We start from the raw sequence: 23,106 nt of genomic DNA on the forward strand, positions 1-23,106 counted from the left end.
AAGCAAGGGGGAGAGAGAAATGTAGAGGAGACAGAAGAATAGCAGAGAGAGAGAGAGAGAGAGAGAGAGAGAGAGAGAGAGAGAGAGAGAGAGAGAGAGAGAGAGAGAGAGAGAGAGAGAGAGAGAGAGAGAGAGAGAGAGAGAGAGAGAGAGAGAGAGAGAGAGAGAGAGAGAGAGAGAGAGAGAGAGAGAGAGAGAGAGAGAGAGAGAGAGAGAGAGAATGGCGTGGCGTGAGTCTTCCCTCTTGCCTTTTCCTTGACGCGGTAGGAGCTGAGGTGAGGTGAAGGAGGAGACGCAGGATAGGGGATCCTGAGAGAGAGGGAGTCAGAGGTGGGGAGGGGAGGAGAGGGTCAGGACAGATGCGCACGCCACCTCGCGGCTGGAATATTAACTACGTCGCCTTTGTTACGCTTGGAGGCGAGTCAACGCTGTATTTTATTTTTAGTGGCGCGCGGCTGAGATTTCATGCCTCCTCAATCTTTTTGTAGGATGAAGCTGTTGTGTTGTTGTCTTGTTCTTCTTGTGATGCTTTTTTTTTTTTTTTTTTTTTTTTGCATTCTTAATTTATGTAGTTAAATGATCTTGTTCTTGTGTTGCTGTTTTGTTTTGTTTTGTTTTGATGTTTTTATTTCTTACCCTTCATAACTTCTTTTTTCATGCATTCTTAATCTTCTTGTAGGATAAAGCTGTTGTCTTGTCTTGTTCTTGTGTTGCTGTTTTGTTTTGTTTTGTTTTATTTTCATTAGTTAAATGATTGTTCTGTTTTATTTACCCTTCATAACTTATTTTCATGCCTTCTTAATCTTCTTGTAGGATAAAGCTGTTGTGTCTTCTTGTCTTGTTCTTCTTGTGATGGTTTTTTTTTTGCTTTATTTTCATTAGTTAAACGATTGTTCTGTTTTATTTACCCTTCATAACTTTATTTTTTCATTCCTTCTCAATCTTCTTGTAGGATGAACCACTGTTGTGTCTTGTCTTGTTTTTCTTGTGATGTTTTTTTTTTTTATTAAGTAAGCAGTTTTCATCTTCATAATTTATTGTTTTTCTATTTCATAACTTTCCTCTTTATTTTCATGCTTTTTTCAATCTTGCAGGATGAACCAGTGTTGTGTGTTGTCTTGTTCTCGTGTTGTTGTTGTTTTTGCTTTGTTTTTTTAATAAGTAAGCGATTTTTCTGTTTTATTTTTCCCTTTATTGTATTTCTCTTTCGTAACTTTCTTTTTTTTTTCATTCCTTCTCAGTCTTCTTGTGGGATGAACCTGTGTTGTGCCTTGTTCTTGTTTTGTTGGTGTTTTGTTTTGTTTTTATTAGACAAGCGATTTTTCTGTTGTATTTAACCTTCATAACTTTATTTTTTCATTCCTTCTTAATATTCTTGTGGGATGAACCAGTCTTGTTTTTTGTCTTCTTGTGTTATTTTGGGTTTGTTTTTATTAGGCAAGGGATTTCCTGTTTTATTTTCAGTTCATAATTTTCTTCATTCTTTTCACGCTTTCTCAATCTTCTTGGATAAACAAGTGTCGTATCTTATTTTTCATTTTTCTGTTGTTTTTTTGTTAGTTTTTATTAAGTAAGTGATATTTGTTATTTTTTTTCCTCCACAGTTTATTGCGTCTCTGTTTTATAACTTTATTCTTTTCTACGTACTTGTTTTTGGCTTATTCAATTGCGTTATCCTTTACCTTCACTGATTATTTACTTTTTTTACTGTTTTCCTATTCATATATACAAGATACTAATATTTTCTTTCTATTCTGCCCCTTATTATTTTGTTTACGTGTATGTCAAGTATACGATTATTTCCCTTTTTTTCTTTCCTTTCCCAGCTTCCCTATCAATTTACTCTTGTTTATTCAATACACTACCTTTCTTACTCAATTACTCTATACCATTATCTTTCTTTCCCTTCACATCTTTATCTGGTTCACGTATATTCTCTGCCTTTACCTTCCCATCTTTACTACTGTCTCCTGTACATATTATTTTATGGTATTCTGGTGTTCTCTCAATATTCTCTACCTCTCTGGCTTCACTGTTCACGCCACGTCTCTATTTTGATGGATGGATAGACTGTTTTTGTAGCATCATGTTTATGTCTCACCATGTGCCAACTGTCAGGCAATCGAGTAGAAAAAGGAGAACATTGTGTTTTTATTATGGAAATGAGGAAGAGACCTGAAAAATATGGGAGAGAGAAGAAGACCAGAGGAGGAGGAGGAGGAGGAATAGAAAGTAGGGTTTGGAAAAAAAATCATGAGTGGTAGGAGGAGAAAAGTATTGGTGGGGATGGAAAAGGAGCTGGAGGAGGAAGAGAAGGAGAAGGAGGAGGAGGAGGAAAAGAAGAGGAGGAGGAGGAGACAACAAAAAAGTACAAAGGAAAAAAAGCAGGAAAAAATGAAGGAAAGAGAGAGCTGACAACATACAGGAAGAACAAATAAAAAAGAGGAGGAAAACAGTGACGGCTGGGATGACAAGGCAGGGAGGGTGAATGAGAAATAAAGAAAAAGATTTGAGAAGACGGGAAGGAGGAAGTAGGAGGAAGACGGAGGAAGAAACAACAAGAGAAGAGGAGGAGGGAGAGGTGGAAGAACAAGAGCAAGAGGAAGAGGATGAGGAGGAGGTGCAGTGACAGCAGTAGTATGGTGGGAGATGAAAGAGAAGGAGAGCAGAAGAGCCCCTGAACTACAAGAAGAGTCTGTCAAGGTCACCCTCCCAGCCACAACATCACCAGTTCTCTCTCGCCTCCTTGCATTGTTACCTCGACCTCTTTCTCCCCACACCCGACGATGGAGTAGGACAAGAGGCACGTGCTCCTCCCTCCAGCCCTTCAGCCCTACAGCCTTCCCTCCCTCCAGCACAAGACTCAGGAGGATCAACCAATAAATCCACACACAGCTACTGGAGATTCTGTATCCTGGTCGTAATAATGATTAGGTCGATGGAGAAGGTCAAGGCGGTGGGTTGTGATGCGTAAGAAGGAAGGAGAAGGTGAAGGAAAGTCTAAAGGTTGATGAAGGAGCGGCTGCGGCTTCCAAGAGTCACCAAAAAAGGGCGACACCTGCCTTGAAAGCTAAAGAGGAGCATTGATTCCGCCATGGAGAAAGAGAGCGAAGTTGAGAGGAAATAGGTAGATTGACGGGGAGTGTGGCAGTGCGACAGGGAGACGGGAAGGAAAGGGATGTCACTGGGGAGACAGATGACATAGAGCTAAAGATAACAGTAGGGAGCTGTGATTCTGACGAGCGAAAATGGAAGCAGGGAGAGGCTGAGAGGAGGTACAAAACTGACAGAGGGACGAAAAATACGAATAGGAGGAAGAGGAGAGGAAGGAAAGAATCTAACCTGTGATTCTGAAAGAGGAAACAGAGAAAGGTAGAGAGGAGGTAGAAAATAAACTGACAGACGCGACATACGAGTAGGAGGAAGAGGAGAGAAGATGAATTGGTAAAGAAAATTAAGGAAAGGATATGGAGTGTGATTTTGACAAGGGAAAGAGGAAAAAGAGAGAGAGAGAGAGAGAGAGAGAGAGAGAGAGAGAGAGAGAGAGAGAGAGAGAGAGAGAACTGACTAAGGCACGAAAGAGAGAAAAGGAAAGGGAATTAGAGTTTGTGATTCTGACGGAGGGAACAGGAAACAAGGACTAGCGGAGGACTGAAGGAGCGGAGTGGTGGAGTGCCTGGGCGTGAGTGATGGTGGGAGTGGCGAGGGCAGGTCATCAGGTGCCAGTGCCAAGATGTAGTGCCAGGAAGGAGAGTCTGGCATACCGTCAAGTAACATTCGGACGTGAGGGAAACACGCGTAGAATCTAAATTAATTAACTCAACCTTGGCCTTTCTCTCTCATCTCTCTCATCTCTCTCTCTCTCTCTCTCTCTCTCTCTCTCTCTCTCTCTCTCTCTCTCTCTCTCTCTCTGTGTCTCAAGGTGTCGGATTCTTGTTAATGATCCAATCTGAGGGTGTTGGATCCGCTATTGCCCATTGGAGTGAGTAGTCGTCGTTCTTCTCTTTTTTTTCCTCCTGGCATCCTCTCTGCGTTCCCTTTCTTGGAGGCGGCAGGAGATCGATGCGTCACTTGTAGTCCCTGGGCATCACTGACTTTCAGAGGGCCGTGAGTGGTGGGCGGCGTGTCCTCCTGTCGCCTTTTAGTGGCCCAGAAGATTTGCTGCTCAGGGAGGATTCATGTCTCGGTGTCTCCTTCTTTTTGTTTGTATGTGATGGCCTCTCATATTTTTGGTTCTGTTATTGTAAGGGTAGATTTGTTTTCCTCTGTTTTTTTGGGGTGTTTTGTGCGTATATTTTGTGGTTTTCCTTTCGTATCAATGGTGGAGCTTTCGTGGTTCCTGTTTTATGTTCTGTTAGTGATAGTTCTTCATGTCTCTTCCCTTTTCCTTATTTTTGTGTGTATTGTTTGTATTCCTCACGATTTACCTTTTTGCATTAATGGTAAATCTTTTGGAGTTCGTATTTTCAGTGTTCTGTTTTGCTGTTCCTCGTAATTCTCTACCCAAGATTAATTTGCTGTTGTTTTTATGTGTTTGCTTTCTCCTGATCTATATTAAAGTATCGAGTAACTTTTCCTTGTTTTTCTTTTGTTTTTCTTTTTTGTTTAGTCACTTTTCTGTTATTTAAGGTATTGCAAGTTATCATTTTTTTGTGTGTGTGTTATGCTTTCTATAGGGACTTTAATATTTTTATCTGTTTCATTATCAATTTTCTCTTTAGTTAATGTTGTATATTCTGATACTCCATTTATCGTAATTTTTCTCCTCTTGTATTCATAGTTCATAGTTCCCATTCCTGGCCTTCCTTCCTCCCACCTATTCCTTCTTTTTATCATCTATTTTCATCTATTTTATTATCAATTTTCTCTAAGTAAACGTTCTATCTTCTGATGCTCCATTTATCGTATTATTTTCCTTTTTATATTCATAGCTCGTAGTTCTCTTCCATGATCTTCCTTCATCTTACCCTTTCCTTCTTTTTTCATCCATTTTCATCTATTTTATTATCAATTTCCTCTATTAAGATACAGTCTATCTTCTGATACTCCATTTATCGTATTTTTTTCATCCTCTTGTATTCATAGCTCGTAATTCTCATCCCTGACCTTCCTTCCTCTCACCTTTTCCTTTATTTTCATCTATTTTCATCTATTTCATCAATTTCCTCTACTGTATTTTTTCCTTTTCTTGTATTCATAGGTCATAGTTTTCCCTCCCTGACCTTCCCTCTTCTCACTTTTCCCTTCTCTTTTCACACACTCAGCTTTTTGCCTTCCGTAAATATTCTTTCAACTCCCCTCGCAGCCTCCTGAAGCTTAGTGACGTCAGCTGACTGTTTCCCCTCCCCTCTCCTTTATATCCCATTGTGCAAACTCCCTCGCCTTCCACTCCTGCATAAAGACAAAAGGAAAGCGCTCATAACTCCTCCAAGCTACCACTCTGCACTCTTTTATTCCCCCTCGTCTCTCTGATGGCTTTCGGAGGCTAAACAAAAAGTATCCGTGACCTTCAGATTTGCCCCGAAAAGACGGTGGGTTTGTACTTTGCGAGGCGTTTTCTTTTCGCCTTTACTCCTCACCGGTATGAGTTTCTTCTCTTACCTGTCCGTTAATCGCGAAATCACATCGAGAAAGAAACCATTACCACCTGATTTTTCAAGAGGTTAAGAGGAAATTAAAACAGTGCGTTATTCTGGACGAGATGGCAACTGAGGAAAGGTATCTCAAGTGATCTATAAGAGTGACTTTCAGCAATAAGTATGTGTCATCCTTGAGTTAAGTGGAAAATAAAGCAACGTTATTGTCTTCACCTGCTGTTTACATGTCAATTTACACCTGGTTGCTGTTATGAGTACCTTTGATGAGTGACTTTGATGTCTTGCGATGATTGATGAAAATAATGAAAAGTGTTACTCCTGTTGATTTTTTGTTCAGGGAAGTAAAGTGTTTGGATCTCGATAGTTTGTTTACCTGTTTGTTCACACCTGTACACCTGTTCACTTTACTTACCTGCTGTCACGTCTTGCAGTCCCCATTCATGTTCCCAGTCATGTGTTGGTTTTGAGTTTTGCCTTTTCAACGAAACCTAAGGAAATTTTAGGTATTCTCTCCTTCATCACACGATTCCCACTATCCTACTCTACTTTTTTCTATTCGTTTTTTTGTCTTTTCTCTGTTTTCTTTGTTATTAATTTGATATATGGCTTGTCCTTCAAACTTTTTCTCCTTTTTCTCTCTTTTTTTTTTCTTTCTTCTCTGGGAGGTAACGAGGATGGCCAAGACTTCCCCTCCCTCCTTCTTCCCCCCCCACAAAAAACAATCCACTTAATTGCTGACTCGAAGAAAAAAGGTTAGGTAAAAAAACGTGATTTATTTGGTGTAGGGACCATTAATGTTTCTGCTTGTAATGTTTTTATTGCTTTGTGGTCTATCAAACCTTATCCGGTCCATGTGTGTGTGTGTGTGTGTGTGTGTGTGTGTGTGTGTGTGTGTGTGTGTGTGTGTGTGTGTGTGTGTGTTTCTTTCAAAGCTTTCTATCATGTGTGTTTATAGTTGTTGAAAGATTAATATCACTGGAATGCACGTGTTTTTTTTTTTTTTTTTCATTCTCCATATCGTTATTTTTTTACCAAGTTTATTTGTATTTTTTATTATTTATTATTTTTTTTATTTCTACGAATACACGAAAATTCATACTGTATATTCTCACAAGCTTCTATACCGCGTTATATTTGTCATTTACTTCATAAACAGCAAATTTTTTCCCTTATTTTTCTTTTTAACATATATCCTCTCTTTTTCTTACGTATATCAAGAATTCCAATCTTTTTACATTCCAGCGTTCGGTCATCATCGTAGCAGAACTGATGTCCCTTTTTGTCAAATTCTACATCGTTCTTTAAGTCGTCTAACTCAAATTTTCTCTCTCTCTCTCTCTCTCTCTCTCTCTCTCTCTCTCTCTCTCTCTCTCTCTCTCTCTCTCTCTCTCTCTCTCTCTCTCTCTCTCTCTCTCTCTCTCTCTCTCTCTCTCTCTCTCTCTCTCTCTCTCTCTCTCTCTCTCTCTCTCTCTCTCTCTCTCTCTCTCTCTCTCTCTCTCTCTCTCTCTCTCTCTCTCTCTCTCTCTCGTGTCTCTCTCTCTCTCTCTACACGTGCTTTCACAGGAAGAAATGTGATTCGCCTTTACTGCGACATTTCTGAGCTGATTAGCATTTTTCGTCGTATATTTTGACGTCGATCTCTCTCTCTCTCTCTCTCTCTCTCTCTCTCTCTCTCTCTCTCTCTCTCTCTCTCTCTCTCTCTCTCTCTTATTATTCTCGTTTTCGTTTTTCCTGTATTTTGTCAATTTTCTTTTATCTCTCTCTCTCTCTCTCTCTCTCTCTCTCTCTCTCTCTCTCTCTCTCTCTCTCTCTCTCTCTCTCTCTCTCTCTCTCTCTCTCTCTCTCTCTCTCTCTCTCTCTCTCTCTCTCTCTCTCTCTCTCTCTCTTTCTTTTCTATCGCTTTATTTTCTCTCCTTTCCTCGACTTTAACTTTTTCCCTTGATTAAAGCGAGTCCTTCCTGCTTCCCATAATGCCTCCTTTGAACCCAGTTTATTGAGAGGGACTTCCAATTGAACCTTTGTGTCAGTGGTTCATTTTTGTCTTCCCTCGCCACGATTAATTAGCCTTTTTCAATGCCTCACTAATTGTTTTACCTGTTTTTGTCACGTGTGTTTGGCTGTCGTCCATGTCATCTGTCCTTGTTCACTTTGTTCTTTCAATCTCGGTTGTTTTTTCTCTTTTAATTTTTTTTTTCTCGTTTTATTCTTTTTCTTTTTCTTCAACTATTATTTGGTTTGTTTTATTATTATTTTTTGTAGTTGTATTTGTAGTAGGAGTAGTAGTAGTAGTAGTAGTAGTAGTATCATTATTATTACTGTTTATGATATTGTTGTTGTTCTTTTTGGCGTTCTTTTGTTCTCTTTCTTTAATTACTCAATTGTTTTTTTTATTCTCTCTATTTTCTTACTTCACAATCCATTTATTCCTTCTCATTTCGTTTCTCTTTCAACACATTTATTCTTTCCATCATCCATTATCTCCTTTCTTTATCTTGTGTTTTCTATTTATACTAATCTCTTTCTTTTAATTTCTCAACTTTTATTTAATTTCTTTTTTGTCATCTTTATCCGTGAATGATGTTCGATTTTCATCTTTTTTTTTTTGCATACTCATATTCAAGTCTTGTCTTTCCTGCTTCCGTCTTTTATTCACCCTCCCTGCCCTCTCACTCCCTCTCCATCGCCCCCTCCCATCATATCTCCTTCTCCTCTCTCTCTCTCTCTCTCTCTCTCTCTCTCTCTCTCTCTCTCTCTCTCTCTCTCTCTCTCTCTCTCTCTCTCTCATTAGATCAGCTACGTATATCAAATTAAGAAAAATACATTAAAAATACCACATTAAATACAAATAAAGCAATCTAACCACGTATGTATCTATTAAAAGCACATACACAAAACAACCTTAGTGTAAAATGTATATACGTATATATCTTGCCCACACGTCTCTAAAAGCTAACCACTCTCACCTGCCCCAGCACTGAAAATGGACGAACAGGTACCGCAGAGTTGTTCTCCTTTAATTTGTGGACTCGAGTGAAAGAACAGTCGAAAGGGAAACGGGAAGGTTGTGATGGTGGTGGTGGGATGAAAGCAGGGAAGGGTTTAGCTGAATATCATGGAGAAGTGAGTGAGGGAGGGAGGGCAAGGAGGGTTTCAAGGGGGTAGCACACTGACCCGCTGCTGGTAATGGCTTGGTGAAGGATAGGGTTCGCTACACTGCAGATATTGTTACGATACGGGGTGATTGATGATGATATTTTAGGTTGAGATGCTGGCGTGTGGTGTGCTGGCTGCCGGGTTAGCGGGAGGAGAGGAACTGGTTGCTGGAAGAGCAATGAGTTTATGTGAGAAGCTTGAAGTTGATGGAAGAGAAGCGAGTTGTTTGGTCATTGTGTTAGTGGAGTGAATGTGGAGTCAAGTTCGTTACGTCATTATTGTAGCTGCTGGTTTGTTGTAGGAGAAAAATGACTCGTAGATAAAAGGAACAGATTGATTTTGGAGTTTTAAGTAGATTTAATCCCTTCAATACTGGGACACATTTTTACCTTGAGATTTGTGTACGATTAGACCATTTTGTTGACATTAGGAAGGGTCTATGGAGGTCAGAAGATTGATAACCAGGGTCCTCACTATTTCAACCCTAACAGAAGATTCTGATGCTGTATAAAATCATCAAATAGTAAGCAAAATTAATAAGGAAACGCGTCATGGTACTCAAGCAAGCAGTTGAGATAAGATCATTGTTTAGACGTCGTGTAAATATTCAGGTTTACTCAATTACTATGAAAAAAAATAAACATTACAATAAAGTATAGAAACAAGAGTGTATTTTAAGAAAGCAATCGAATTTGACTGAAAAAACTGAATCACTTAGTTGTCTTGTAAACGAACGAAATTCAAGACAAGCCAAGGTGTTGCTAAGGTAAATAAAATGTTGGAGTTGTTGGGAAGGTGAGGAAGGAAGAAAGGGAAGGAGAAGGCGTTGGTGCTTGAGTGTGAAGCCTGAAGGAAGGTTGAGGTCCTCGAGGTGAAGGGGGAGCTAAGTAGTGTTTAGAGGGTAGGAGGTTGCTTGATGAGGGATGCTACGTTTTGAGGATTATGAGACGTTGTAGAGGCAAGTTTGAAGACCGAGGAAGGGAAAAGAGAAGATCTGGTAAAGTCAAAAGCTTGTGGATGAAGTTTTAGGGATGAAGAGCCGCGATAGAAGGAAGTTAGACAGAAGACAGCTGGAGTAGGAAATTTTAATGACGGAAAGGGAAAAGATAGGAAGTTTGAAAGGATGTCATGATCTCAGATTCGGAGGCAAGAAGTTTAGAGTAATAGTTAGAGAAGGAAGTTTTAAAGATCAAGAACCGCTATGGGAAGAAGTTTTAAGGATAAGGGTAGTTAAAGAAAAAGTTTTAAAGATCAAGAACTATAAGGGAAAGAAGTTTTGAGAATAAGAGTAATTAGAGAAGGAAGTTTTAAAGATCAAGAACTAAAAATGAAAGAAGTTTAGAGAATAAGAATAGAGAAAGAAATTAAAGATCAAGAAACACTAGGGAAAGAAGTTTTGAGAATAAGAACAGTAAGAGAAGCAAGTTACTAAGACCAAGAACCGGTAGTGGAAGAAGTTTTAAGGACATGGTAAGCGAGGGGGAAGTTATGGTGAAGTGGGAAGTTTGGTGTTGTGGAGGTCTTGAGGTTGGAGAGGCGCGTGAGTGGAGCCATTATCCCAGGCGATCATTTAGGAGTGTGTGGGGGAGGAGAACCCAAGGGAGCCGTGAAGAAAGAGAGGGAAAAAAAGGAAAATAGGGGAAAAAAATATTGGAACACACCCAATGACGTAATGAGTTATCAGTGACGCCATCGTTTGTGACGTCAAGAAGGTAACAAAGGCTGTAAATAAATCAGGGTTTGTCACATCACGGTTCCTTACATGGACAAAATGAGGTGATAAAGCTACTAATTGCATCAGGGAGAGAGAGAGAGAGAGACAGACAGAGACACAATGCGCTACACTGATTGAGAATAAATCACCCACTATGTTATTATCGCGCGTAATTGTACAAAGGGATGTGTTTTCTCCTGGGGTTCTGGTTTCTTCTACTAACGCGACGCTTGCCTCACGCTTACTGTTCCTTCGTACGCACTGAGCTGTGTGTAACCTGCTAGTGTGTGGCGGCGCGTGACGGACCGCTGGCAGAGTGAGCAGGATGAGCAGGATGGCTGTTTGCGCTGGTGTAGTAATAGTAGTAGTAATAGTAGTAGAGTAATTTTAGTAATAGTAGTTGTTGTAGAATTAGCAGTAGTGGTTGTAGTAGTAGTAGTAGTAGTAGTAGTAGTAGTAGTAGTAGTAGTAGTAGTAGTAGTAGTAATAGTAGTAGTAGTAGTAGTAGCAACAATAGTGACATACATAACAGTAACGCACAAGTCACATTTCCTACGCTCCGTTCAAGTATGCCTCTCAAACTTTCCTGTCGTAAGTTACACTCCCGTCGTGATTTCCGAGTCCTTGCCTCCGTCCGGGGAGAGCATTGCGTCCATTACGTAGTCGGACATCGCTAACTCACACGCCACTCAACTCATGACCAAGTGATTTAAGTCCGCATGGCAAATCTTCCTATGCATTACTCCAATTAGTCCCTCCACGTGTGACGGGACGGCGCCTGTCCATCACGTCCCGCCGCTCTTCACTTAATACCGCCCCGGTCTCTCCTGACGTGAAACTTGAAAGATCGAACCATTTTCTTCTTTCCTTGTTGTTTCGAAGGCAAGATTCCTTAACGAATGACAAATTGGAATGACATTTTTCTTTTTCCTTTTGCATAGCTTTTGTTTTCTCTTTCCTCCGCCTCTCGCTTCCCTAGACATGAAACTTTATAGATAGAGGGTTATCTCTCTCTCTCTCTCTCTCTCTCTCTCTCTCTCTCTCTCTCTCTCTCTCTCTCTCTCTCTCTCTCTCTCTCTCTCTCTCTCTCTCTCTCTCTCTCTCTCTCTCTCTCTCTCTCTCTCTCTCTCTCTCTCTCTCTCTCTCTCTCTCTCTCTCTCTCTCTCTCTCTCTCTCTCTCTCTCTCTCTCTCTCTCTCTCTCTCTCTCTCGATTGATAATATTCAGTTAATCTTTCTTATTTTTCAAATTGTTTTAGCGGGAAAATGTTTTGGGTCCGTATTCAAAACCTCTTTGCTCTCTCACCACGACTATTTTCCAAGACTACAGAGATGAGAAGCGGGCTTTTCAAGAGTGTTTTCCCAGTTAATAACATATAAATCTCGTCAATCTTCCTCTAGAACAATAAAACCACCTTACAAAACGCGTGTAAATTTAGATAAAGTCCTTTGAAATAGTGGAGGCGAAGCACGGAAGTGGTTGAGAATACAAACCTTGATCAGTGAGTGGTGGATGGCTCATGATTATTTCTCTTAACCAGGATAATTGCAGTGTTGGCTCTGTATTTCCGGCGTGTATGAAGGGGGTTGTGTGCGTTATTCCTTCTGTGCGGGGCGTGTTCTACCCTTTCTATCGATCCATGGGAGGGAAGGAGGGAGAAAGCGGGGAAGAGAAAGAGAGACAGGGAGGAGAGGGAGAGAGACTTACCAGGGGCGGGAGGGTATTGATCTCTCCCCTTCCATTCCTTGCACCACGTCCTTCCCCATCACTCCTGCTAACCCTGTCGTGCTTGATTGATTTATCCTACGACACAAATACATAGAAATTGCATCCTGGGCGGCGAATTTCAGCCTTGTGTTTGTTCTGACGCAAGCTCCATCCACCTTCCCGCTAAAAATGTGTGTTTTGATCCCTCTAACTCAGCTGCTCTTGGTTTATTCATCCTGTGCAACAAATGCATATAAATTGTTTCCTTTTGCTGGGAAATTTATACTCGTGGTTCTTCTGACGCGTGTTCTTTCCACCTAGAGAGAGCAGATGTTTGTTTTGATCCTTCTCTCTCAGTTGTTCTTGATTTGCTTATCTTACGTCTGGAATACATGTTTGGCTCGTATGTTCCTTTCCTCATGCTAGTGTTTGCATGAAATCTCCTCGTGTTTTTATTATTCTTTTCCTTTTTTGTTTGAAGATTTTCTCGATGTTTTCAGTTCGAGGTCTACGGGGAAGGTGTCAAAGAAGATGTTCAGCACACACGTGTTGTTTTCATTCTATAACTCTTTCTTTTGTATAAGTGTAGAGTGTGTGACAGGGAAACACAAGCTGATGCATATAGGAATGTACTGTGCTATATTCTCTCAAATATACATATTACATTCATTTGCATTCCTACATAAAGAATAAAGTACATTCCTTTACATCAGCTTGTGTGTCCCTACCACCCACTCTGCTCTTCTTTTAACCTCACCGCGAAAATTTGTCTTTGATCATCGTGAAAATATCAAATAATTTTCTTCTATGTAGTAAATTTCGAACACTTGCACTCCAAACGCTATTTATTTTCACCGTATGAGGAAAAACGTTCCGAATAGTGATCTAACACAGCGGTAATTGTATCACACTTGTGGATCCTGAAACGCTTTTTTCACTTTATAGAGAGACACGATCTATGAAATTATCTGACAGAGGGATTCTTATTAAACTTACGGTTCCCCAGACGGTTTTTGCTTCCTACTTGGAGAATACAATCAAAGAGACCAATACACAATTATCTGTAGTGTGAATTTCACCTGACTAGCCGCGTTTTGCTTCATCCCTTCCGATATTGTGCTCAGGCTTTGGGAAAACAATTTAATCTGAGTCACAGTTCTCCAATACAAAGAGAGCCACTTAAAAATGTTCGGTGAATTTCGTCTAACTCGTTTCCCTTGCGTCTTTTTATCTGTACTATGGTTTTCATATGACTCGATTTCCCACAAGGTTTTTTTTCACCTTTTTGGAAAAGCACTTATAAATGTTCGGTGAATTTCGTGTAAATCATTCCCCTTACGTCATTTTTTTCTGTACTATAGTTTTCATATGGCTTGATTTCCCACACGGGTCTTTGCTCACCTTTTTGGAGAACCACTTACAAATGTTCGGTGAATTTCGTCTAACTCGTTCCCCTTACGTCTTACGTGGTACAGTGGAACCATGCGTGCTTTGGGGTCCGAGAGGTCTCCAAGCACACGGGTTCGAATCCTGTCCACAGTCCGAGTGTAGGTTGGGCTTCCTCACTCGGGACAAGGGTTTCCTAGCGGTTGGGCTTTCAGATAGGAGGTACCACAAAAAGTATCCCCTTTAGCCCATAAATTCCCGTGATAAACCCACATGGTATAAGAAAAAAAAATGACTCGATTTCCCACATTGGTTTTTGTTCACCATTCTAGGAAATAAAGTCAAAACACAACCATTCAGAATTATGTATAATATCAATTTCCTCTGAGTCAATTCGGAGACGCTTTTTTGCTTCCACCGTCTTGGAGATACAAAGAAGACAATTCCAATCATCTATACCGTGAACTTGATCCGTTTCACTTCTCCTTGTACTATTTGACCTTACGTTCAGGAAAATATATGAAAAAAAAACGATGTATTGAAATTTTCCATGTCAAAAAAATGAAAAAAACGATATATTGAAATTTTCCGTATGTCAAAAAAATATAAAAAACGATATATATATATATATATATATATATATATATATATATATATATATATATATATATATATATATATATATATATATATATATATATATATTGAAATTTTTCATGTAAAAAAAAAAAAAAACGATATATTGAAAATTTCCGTATGTAGAAAAAAAACTATATATTGAAATTTTCCGTATGTCAAAAAAAAAAAGATTGAAATTTTCGTATGTCAAAAAAAAAAAAAAAAAGATATTGAAATTTTCCGTATGTCACTTTCTTTTACTTCCATCATCTTGGAATACACAAAGAAAACGACACACAGCCCTATTCAGAAACGCTTTGCACTCTGAAACGACTATTTCCAAAAGCTCTAAATAATTGAAGATACTCATGTTTTTAAGGTTAATTTTATAGTTTTGGTGATGGATTACCAAGATTTCTAATTGATCATAAGGAGAAACTGTCTTGAAAACCTAGCTAGTTATTTAAAGGGGAGTTGAATAATTGTCGTGGTGAAAAGGCAAGGGGTTTCTGAATATGACAGATAGAGTTACCTACAGCGTGGATTTCATCTGACTCAGTTCGCGGTACTTTTTTTTTTGCTTCCTCCTTCTTGGAAAATACAAAGAAAACGGCGTCGTCATCTAAAGTGAGAATTCCTTTTTTCTCTCTCTTTTTTCATGTAAGAGGCACGAGCCAAGGCCAACAAAGAGAGAGAGAGAGAGAGAGAGAGAGAGAGAGAGAGAGAGAGAGAGAGAGAGAGAGAATAAAAACTAGGGAAAGCTTGAATGAGAAAATAAAAAAATAACATTTGAGAATAACGAAAAATGAAGGATGGATGAAAAAACAAACAATCCAGGAAAGAGAGAGAGAGAGAGAGAGAGAGAGAGAGAGAGAGAGAGAGAGAGAGAGAAACCCAAAACATCATACAAAATTGAAGGATAAACATCATAACACCTCCCTCTAGCAAGAACTTGTCAGAGGAAGAAAGAAATGAAACTCAATGTGTATATTTTGACTTACACCTTTCTGGTATTGTGTGAGGGCGCCTGGTAAACAATAAAAGAGCCGCGTGGATCAGACGAGGCTCAAAGATCACCAAAATTAGTTCCTCACCCCCCTCCAACCCTCACCCTTCCCGCGCCACTGTCAGACCTCCCCCGAGGCCTCGCAGGGAAATCGTGTCCCCTGAGAGAGATCAAGGCGCGGGGCTTTGGGGTGTTTGTCTCTTCCAGGGGAGTCTTCAAGGGCGTGATGTCCCCTGTGGGTGTTTATTTTTCCTGGGAGTTTGATATCGTGGTGCTGGTAGTGGTGGTGGTGGTGGTGGTGGTGGTGGTGGTGGTAGTAAGTGTAGTAAGGGTTGTGATGGTGGTGGGGATAGTAATAGTGAATCGTAGTGGTTGTCATGATAGTAGTAGTAGTAGTAGTAGTAGTAGTAGTAGTAGTAGTAGTAGGTAGAAATAACAGCAGCAGTAGCGATGTTAGTTGTACTTCAGGGAGACAACGTTAGAATAGTTTAGTAAGTGATATTGTAGTATAGTAGTAGTAGTAGTAGTAGTAGTAGTAGTAGCACCACCATCACCACCACCACCACCACCACCACCACCACCACCACCACCACCACCACCACCATCAGTCATATAATAGTAGTAGGAAATGGTCTCTCTCTCTCTCTCTCTCTCTCTCTCTCTCTCTCTCTCTCTCTCTCTCTCTCTCTCTCTCTCTCTCTCTCTCTCTCTCTCTCTCTCTCTGCTCTCTCTCTCTCTCATCTCTCATTGTATATTCCGTTTATCTGAACATCACAGGGATTACAGTGGCGAGTGTGTGTCCGCCAGCACTGCATCATTGTGTGCTGGTAGTAGTAGTGGTGGTGGTAGTAGTGGTAGTGGTGGCGGTGGTGATGGTAGTAGAGGTTATAAATGACATTGCTAGTTCACTGCACGTATGCGTTAGACAGAAATAATGGCAAGGTTTGACGCTTGTATTCTCTCTCTCTCTCTCTCTCTCTCTCTCTCTCTCTCTCTCTCTCTCTCTCTCTCTCTCTCTCTCTCTCTGATGTGTAGAGAGATAATCGGAAAACCCAATTATATTTTGTGAAGCGAATGACTTAATTAGCTAATCATATACATTCTAATTATTCTATTTGACTCTGGTGGTAAGTAAAATATTTAAAAAACCCGACGAACAATAGAGAGCGGCATTGTTCACAGCGGAGGCAGGAGGAGCGAGGAGAGGAGGAGGAGGAGGAGGAGGAGGAGGAGGAGGAGGAGGAGGAGGAGGAGGAGGAGGAGGGATAAGAGAGGAGGGAGGGAAGGAAGACCCGCAGGAGGTCGTGGAGGGAGAAGGGGTCATGTGGGGTCGTGTGGAGTCGTCAGGGGGTCTTCAGGGCGTGCCGCATCCCCAAGGAGACTTAATTTATTCTTGTGTTGGCGGTTATTATTACAGGAACATTATTGGTAGGAGAGACAGCAACACAACTGCTGCTGCTGATGATGATGATTGTATTGTTGTATCGCTACTTCGCCTCCGATGATGGTGGTGGTAGTAATAGTGGTAGTAGTAGTAGTAATAGTAGTAATTGTAGTAGTAGTAATAACAATAATATTACTACTATTACTACTACAATTACTGCTGCTGCTACTACTACTACTGCTACTACTACTACTACTACTACTACTACTACTACTACTACTACCACTACTACTACTGCACTGCCACTGCTGCTGCCACTGCCACTGCCACCACCACTACCACCACTACTACTACTACTGCTACACTACTACTACCTACTACTACCACTACTACTGCACTACTACTACTACTACTACCACCTACTACTACTACCACTATCATTATTACTACCACTATCACTACTACTACCACCACTATCACTACTACTACTACTACCACGATCATTATAATCTATTCTCATTATAGTGGTAACTGATGGTAGTTGTAGCACTAACAGTAATGGCAGTAATAATAATAATGACAACAGACTCGTGTGCAACAAAAGAAAAAGCGTTGAAGCAGAACAACACCAGCAACATTTGGCTTAATTTACAGTGCAGGAAAAAAAGAGAAAAAAAAAAACAAGCTAAGCACACAACAAAACAGTCGCGGCTCGGGGGGGAACACGTCAGCGAGGCACACAATGGATCAAATGCCGCGGTGAAATTGTATAATGACTAGAATCACGTGTTATCATAAAGGAAGGTGCCTCTATTAATAACTACCTTAATTACGTGCTTCATGTGTACGGCTTCCCTCTTTGATCACGCTTTTCAAACTTTCTCTTCATCATTATGTCTTTTCTCTATAGCCATTATTGTATTGTCTCTGTAATCCTTTCCCTTGTCTTCGTTTTGGGTTTGTTCTTTTTGATAATATTCTTTGTTATGTTCGTTGGCGTTGTCAGTGTCTTCATCCTCGTAGCTATTTAGTTATTTAGTGTTCATTATTTCAGTCACCATTGTCATGTCAATTCATATTCGTATCTCTGACCCTTATTGTATATTTTCTTTGTCATATTCTTCACGCTAATGTTTAAGGATCGTTATTATCATTTCTACCTTTGTTACTCTTCACTTTCCATGTCGTGTTCCTCATGCATGGCTGGAAAAATATTATACTTAATACTATATACCGTGCAATGTAAAAATCAGTCTTCCGTAATCTGGTGGTGTAAAATAACCAATAACATTAACGTCTTCAATACTGGGGCGCATATTTACCTTGAGATTTGCATACGACTATACTGTTTTGTTGACATGAGGAAGGATATATAGAGGTGAGAAGATTAATAGCCACAGTCTTCAGTATTTAAATCTCTCATATAAGTTTCTGAAGCTGTATAAAATCACCAAATAGTAAGCAGAATGAATATGGAAACGCGTTATGATATTCAAATGGTTAATAATCACAGCAAACATGAAAACAAACACCCCAAAAATACATAAATTAATAAATCAAGATGAAATTAAAGAAAGGAGCTTTACTGTCAAATTCTCGAGTTAATATTTCACCTTCAATAGTTCATCGTTAGAAAATTCTGAATATGCACTAAAATCCTCAGCTTCTTTAAAGGAGTGGCATGCGTAGTTCTGGATTTTTAACTTCATATATCAATAACAATAATAACATTTTGGTTTATTTGAATAGCAGTTAGTACAGATACAGAACTGGAACATCTACATATTATCCTACTTATACATTATATACTAACATACATTCTTATTATTCTTATTCTTAACATATTCTGAGTCCCGTTGTGGTTAGTGGATAGTCAAAGTTAACAGTCAAAAGCAGTCCTGAGGTGGAATTGTGGCCCGCATTCTGAAACTCTCCGCTCCCTCACCATGACAATTTTCAAAGCCCACAGAGATGATAATACGGGTTTCTGAGGGTGTTTCTCCTGTGAATTATGTAGTAACCTTGTTCATTTGTCACCGGAACCATGAAAACACCCTTGCAAACTTGTGTCACTTGAGCAGGAGCCTTCTGAAACAGTGGAGGTGCGTTGCTGGTGTGTCTCAATAGGGTTCTGTATGCTGGGGACGATCTGGTCACCTTGTATTCCTAATGAGCGTGATTGGCGAGGTGTGTTGACAGTGACGGAGTGTGAGAGGAGGAAGGAAAATTTACAAGTGTGGCCTCTACGTTTTCTTTCATAATTTTAAGGGTTTCTCCTCTAATTTTCTATTACTACTACTACTACTACTACTACTACTACTACTACTACTACTACTACTACTACTACTACTGCTGCTGCTGCTGCTACTACTAGTTCTACTCTATTATTATTATTATTATTATTATTATTATTATTATTATTATTATTATTATTATTATTATTATTTTATTATTACTACTACTACTACTACTACTACTACTACTACTACTACTACTGTAACCTCTACCCTACCCAAATAGCAAAAATAAGCACAGCAACTATTTCAGACACACACACACACACACACACACACACACACACACACACACACACACACACACACACACACACACAAGGCTGACCAAACGTGTACTTCCCCTCAGACACAAGAGAACACAAACAATAACATAAAAAAATGCCAGACGGTGATAAAAAAGAAACGAGACTAGATGAACAGACGAGAGAGAGAGAGAGAGAGAGAGAGAGAGAGAGAGAGAGAGAGAGAATGAAGGGTTACGCGTTCCTATGGCTTCCTTCTTCTAGACGTGGTGGTGATAGTGGTGGTAGTAGTGGTGGTGGTGGTAGGTGGTGATGGTGGTGGTAGTTGCCTAAATGTCACCTGGGTTTAAGTATATTTGCGTGCTACTTAACTCTTACCCTTTGTAATATTAAGAGTTTGTTTCCCCTCCTGCGTGAGTGTTGACAGAACTGCATGTAGTGACGGGAGAGTGAAGATAAGTAGTGGTGAATTATGAATCTGTCGCCTGTCTCTCTCTCTCTCTCTCTCTCTCTCTCTCTCTCTCTCTCTCTCTGCGTATCAGGATTCATGTCTGAAATACGATTATGAAAAAAAGAATTGAAAGCAGAGAGAGAGAGAGAGAAAGAGAGAGAATTAAAGATAGATAGAGAGAAAGGATGACCACTACCAACACAACAACCATCACTACCGCCACCCAGCGCCATCTTTTGACCCGACACACACACACACACACACACACACACACACACACACACACACACACACACACACACACACACACACACACACACACACACACACACACACACACACACACACACACCACGCCCACTGCCCCGTCTTGTACCCGAAGAATTTCACATAAACTACGAACATTTTATACAGATAATTTTGTTCATAAGGTCAAAAGGTGCATCAGAAAATGAGAGAGAGAGAGAGAGAGATCTCTCTCTCTCTCTCTCTCTCTCTCTCTCTCTCTCTCTCTCTCTCTCTCTCTCTCTCTCTCTCTAACAGGTGGATCAATACACTTTCCCTCTCTCTCTCTCTCTCTCTCTCTCTCTCTCTCTCTCTCTCTCTCTCTCTCTCTCTCTCTCTCTCTCTCTCTCTCTCTCTCTCTCTCTCTCTCTCTCTCTCTCTCTCTCTCTCTCTCTCTCTCTCTCTCTCTCTCTCTCTCTCTCTCTCTCTCTCTCTCTGTGTGTGTGTGTGTGTGTGTGTGTGTGTGTGTGTGTGTGTGTGTGTGTGTGCCATCAGTTTTTAACCACCCCATTGCTGGCTGTCCGTTTTCCATCTCTGCTCCTTGCACTGATGCCAAACGATGCTATTTCTTTGCATAATGGGGCGTGTGACTGTCCTTCCCTCTGCCCTTCCTCTCTTGTCACGAACTGAGAGGTTGGCTTACACTTGTTGCTCCAGGTCGACCATATGGAAGCTCTCTCTCTCTCTCTCTCTCTCTCTCTCTCTCTCTCTCTCTCTCTCTCTCTCTCTCTCTCTCTCTCTCTCTCTCTCTCTAATTTCCTTTGTTTGTCTCATTGTTTCACTAATTCCCTTTAATAGTGTGTTGTTTGTCTCTTTTCATATTTGTCTGTCTGTCTATCTGTCTGTCTGTCTGCTTTTCCCTATGAATAGATAAGGCGTTAGTTAATCTTGCAGCATTTCAAGTCCTGTCAATCTTACTTAATCTTCTTGCAATGTTGTTTTATCCGTGTTTTCATATCTTGGTTAATCTATCCTGTCTATTCAGTAATACAGGAAGTCACGTTCAGAAATTCATTTACCACACTTACTTCTCCATAGGTTATCTTCGAAATTATACAGAATGTTGTGCTTAACTCCTTCAGTAAGTACCATGACGCGTTTTCATTATGATTCTGCTTACTATTTGGCGATTTTATACAGCTTCAGTAACAACTGTTAGGATTAGAATGGTAAAGACTGGACATTAATCTTTTGACCTCCATACACTTGTCCTAATGTTAATAAAATGGTCTAATCGTACACAAATCTCAAAATAAAAATGCGTTTCAGTATTGAAGAGGTTGATAGATTGTTTTGAACTTATAGTAGTCTTTTTTTCAGTTAGCAGTCTTTTGTTTTTAAATTATATCAGTTGTCATGTTATGCTGAAAGTGGCAACAGAGCAGAGGACTTCATGCTTAAAATGCAAAATAGAAGCGAGTGATTTGTGGACAGTTTCCGCACAAAAGAGGGTCATTAAGCGATTTTTGTGTCATTAATGGACCGTTACAATATAAAGGAATATCTGCATTACATTTTTGGTACATTGATGAATGGTCTCGGTACATAAAAGACTCATTATGGTATTTTATATTCCTAATGGACAGTTTCGGAATAAGAAAGAAATATACTAAGGCATTTTAAGATCATTGAAGGACATTTTCAGTACATAAAATGCTCATTATGACATTTTTTGGTCATTGAAGTCCAGTTTCAGTACAAAAGAAGCTCATTATGGTATTTCAAGCTAATTGATGGCGTTTCAGTACATAGAACAGTCCAGTATGACATTTTTTTTTATCATTGATGGAGATTTTCAATACATAGGAAGATCCATTGATGATTTGTCCTTTACCATTGGCTGACTTTCTGTGACCTGCACTTGGAATGGCATTTTTCATTCTTTCTTTTGCTCTTGGACGGCTTTCCTCTCTTACATGAACAATAAAAAAGATGTAACAATGGCGGGTCACTGGTGGACAGTTTCAGTACATAGGAGGTCCATAATAGTGCTACTGGGTCATTGATGGACAGTTTCAGTACATAAGAGGTCCATAATAGTGCTACTGGGTCATTGATGGACAGTTTTATTACATAGGAAGGTCCATTATAGCAGTACTCTCTCATTGGTCCATTATAGCACTGTTAGGTCATTGGTGGACAGTTTTAGTATATAGGAGGGTCCATTATAGCAGTGGTGGGTCATCGATGGACAGTCATGCATCGGGCGGCGCGTATTGATCCGGCAGGTCTAGCTGCTGGCTTCCCGTGGCGGCGCCGTATGGAAAGACAACACTGAACAGCAAGATTGTGACCAAGTGTTGAAGTAATTGTGAGATTTTCCTTCCTAGTCATCGTAGAGCCTGGAAAAAGTCCAATTCTCACTCAGGAAATTAATTTGAAGTTTAATGAAATAGCTCATGTTGAAGTAGTAAGTTTCCGTCCAGTGATCACAAACCCTGAATAAATTTCCACTTCCTTCTCAGAAAATTGATGGGAAGTTGGTAAAATGGCCTCGGTGGAAAAGTTATCACGAAAACTAAGAAAAAGTCCCACTAACCACTCACTCACTGAATTGACTGTAGATAAAGTGAAAAAAAAGGAAAAAAAGAAAATGCAGATGTTGAAATAGTAATGGATTGATTTTCTAGTGACCAAAAGATAAGTAAAAAAAAAACATTAACTTGCCATTCAGAAAAAAAATACTGAAAAAATCGTAGCATTCATAATTAAAACAACACGAATAAATAATTTTCCATTCATAAACACCACAAAACCTGAAAAAAAAAATAAAAAAATAAAACTGACACTCTACAGAGAATCAATGAATAGCTCTCTTTGTGGAAACAGTATTGAATTCTTTGTGGATGGTGACTACTGAAGAATTGTACTGGAATCTTTTTATCTAATCGCTTATTTATTTATTATTTATCCATTTATACATTTTTTCTATTTATCATTTTTTTATTATTTTCTTTATTCAGTTGCGCGTCTAATAAAATCTACTGTCAGTATTAAGTTAAATTTTGGTGTAATGATATTTGTTTATTCATTTATGCATTTTATTTATTTATTTATTTATTCATTTATCTATTTCTTTATCATTTAACATTTTTTTCATTCAGCGTCGTTGTAAAATGAAATCCAGTGTGAGTATTAAGTTGAATTTTTGGCGTAATGATATTTATTTCTATCCATCTATTTATTTATTTATTTATTTATTTATTTATCATTTTATTAACAGTTTTCTTATTAAAGAGCATACAAAATAAAATCCAGCGAGAGTAT

General features: G+C 39.5%; 1 protein-coding gene across 8 annotated transcripts in view; it reads left to right on the forward strand.

The window, feature by feature from the left end:
* Window positions 1-23,106, forward strand: part of LOC123510428 (potassium voltage-gated channel subfamily H member 6-like) — a 699,140-nt gene that overhangs the window by 540,619 nt on the left and 135,415 nt on the right. The gene's annotated exons all lie outside the window — the stretch shown is intronic.

This window comes from Portunus trituberculatus, chromosome 29 (genome assembly GCF_017591435.1).
Source record: "Portunus trituberculatus isolate SZX2019 chromosome 29, ASM1759143v1, whole genome shotgun sequence".
Classification (NCBI taxonomy): domain Eukaryota; kingdom Metazoa; phylum Arthropoda; class Malacostraca; order Decapoda; family Portunidae; genus Portunus; species Portunus trituberculatus.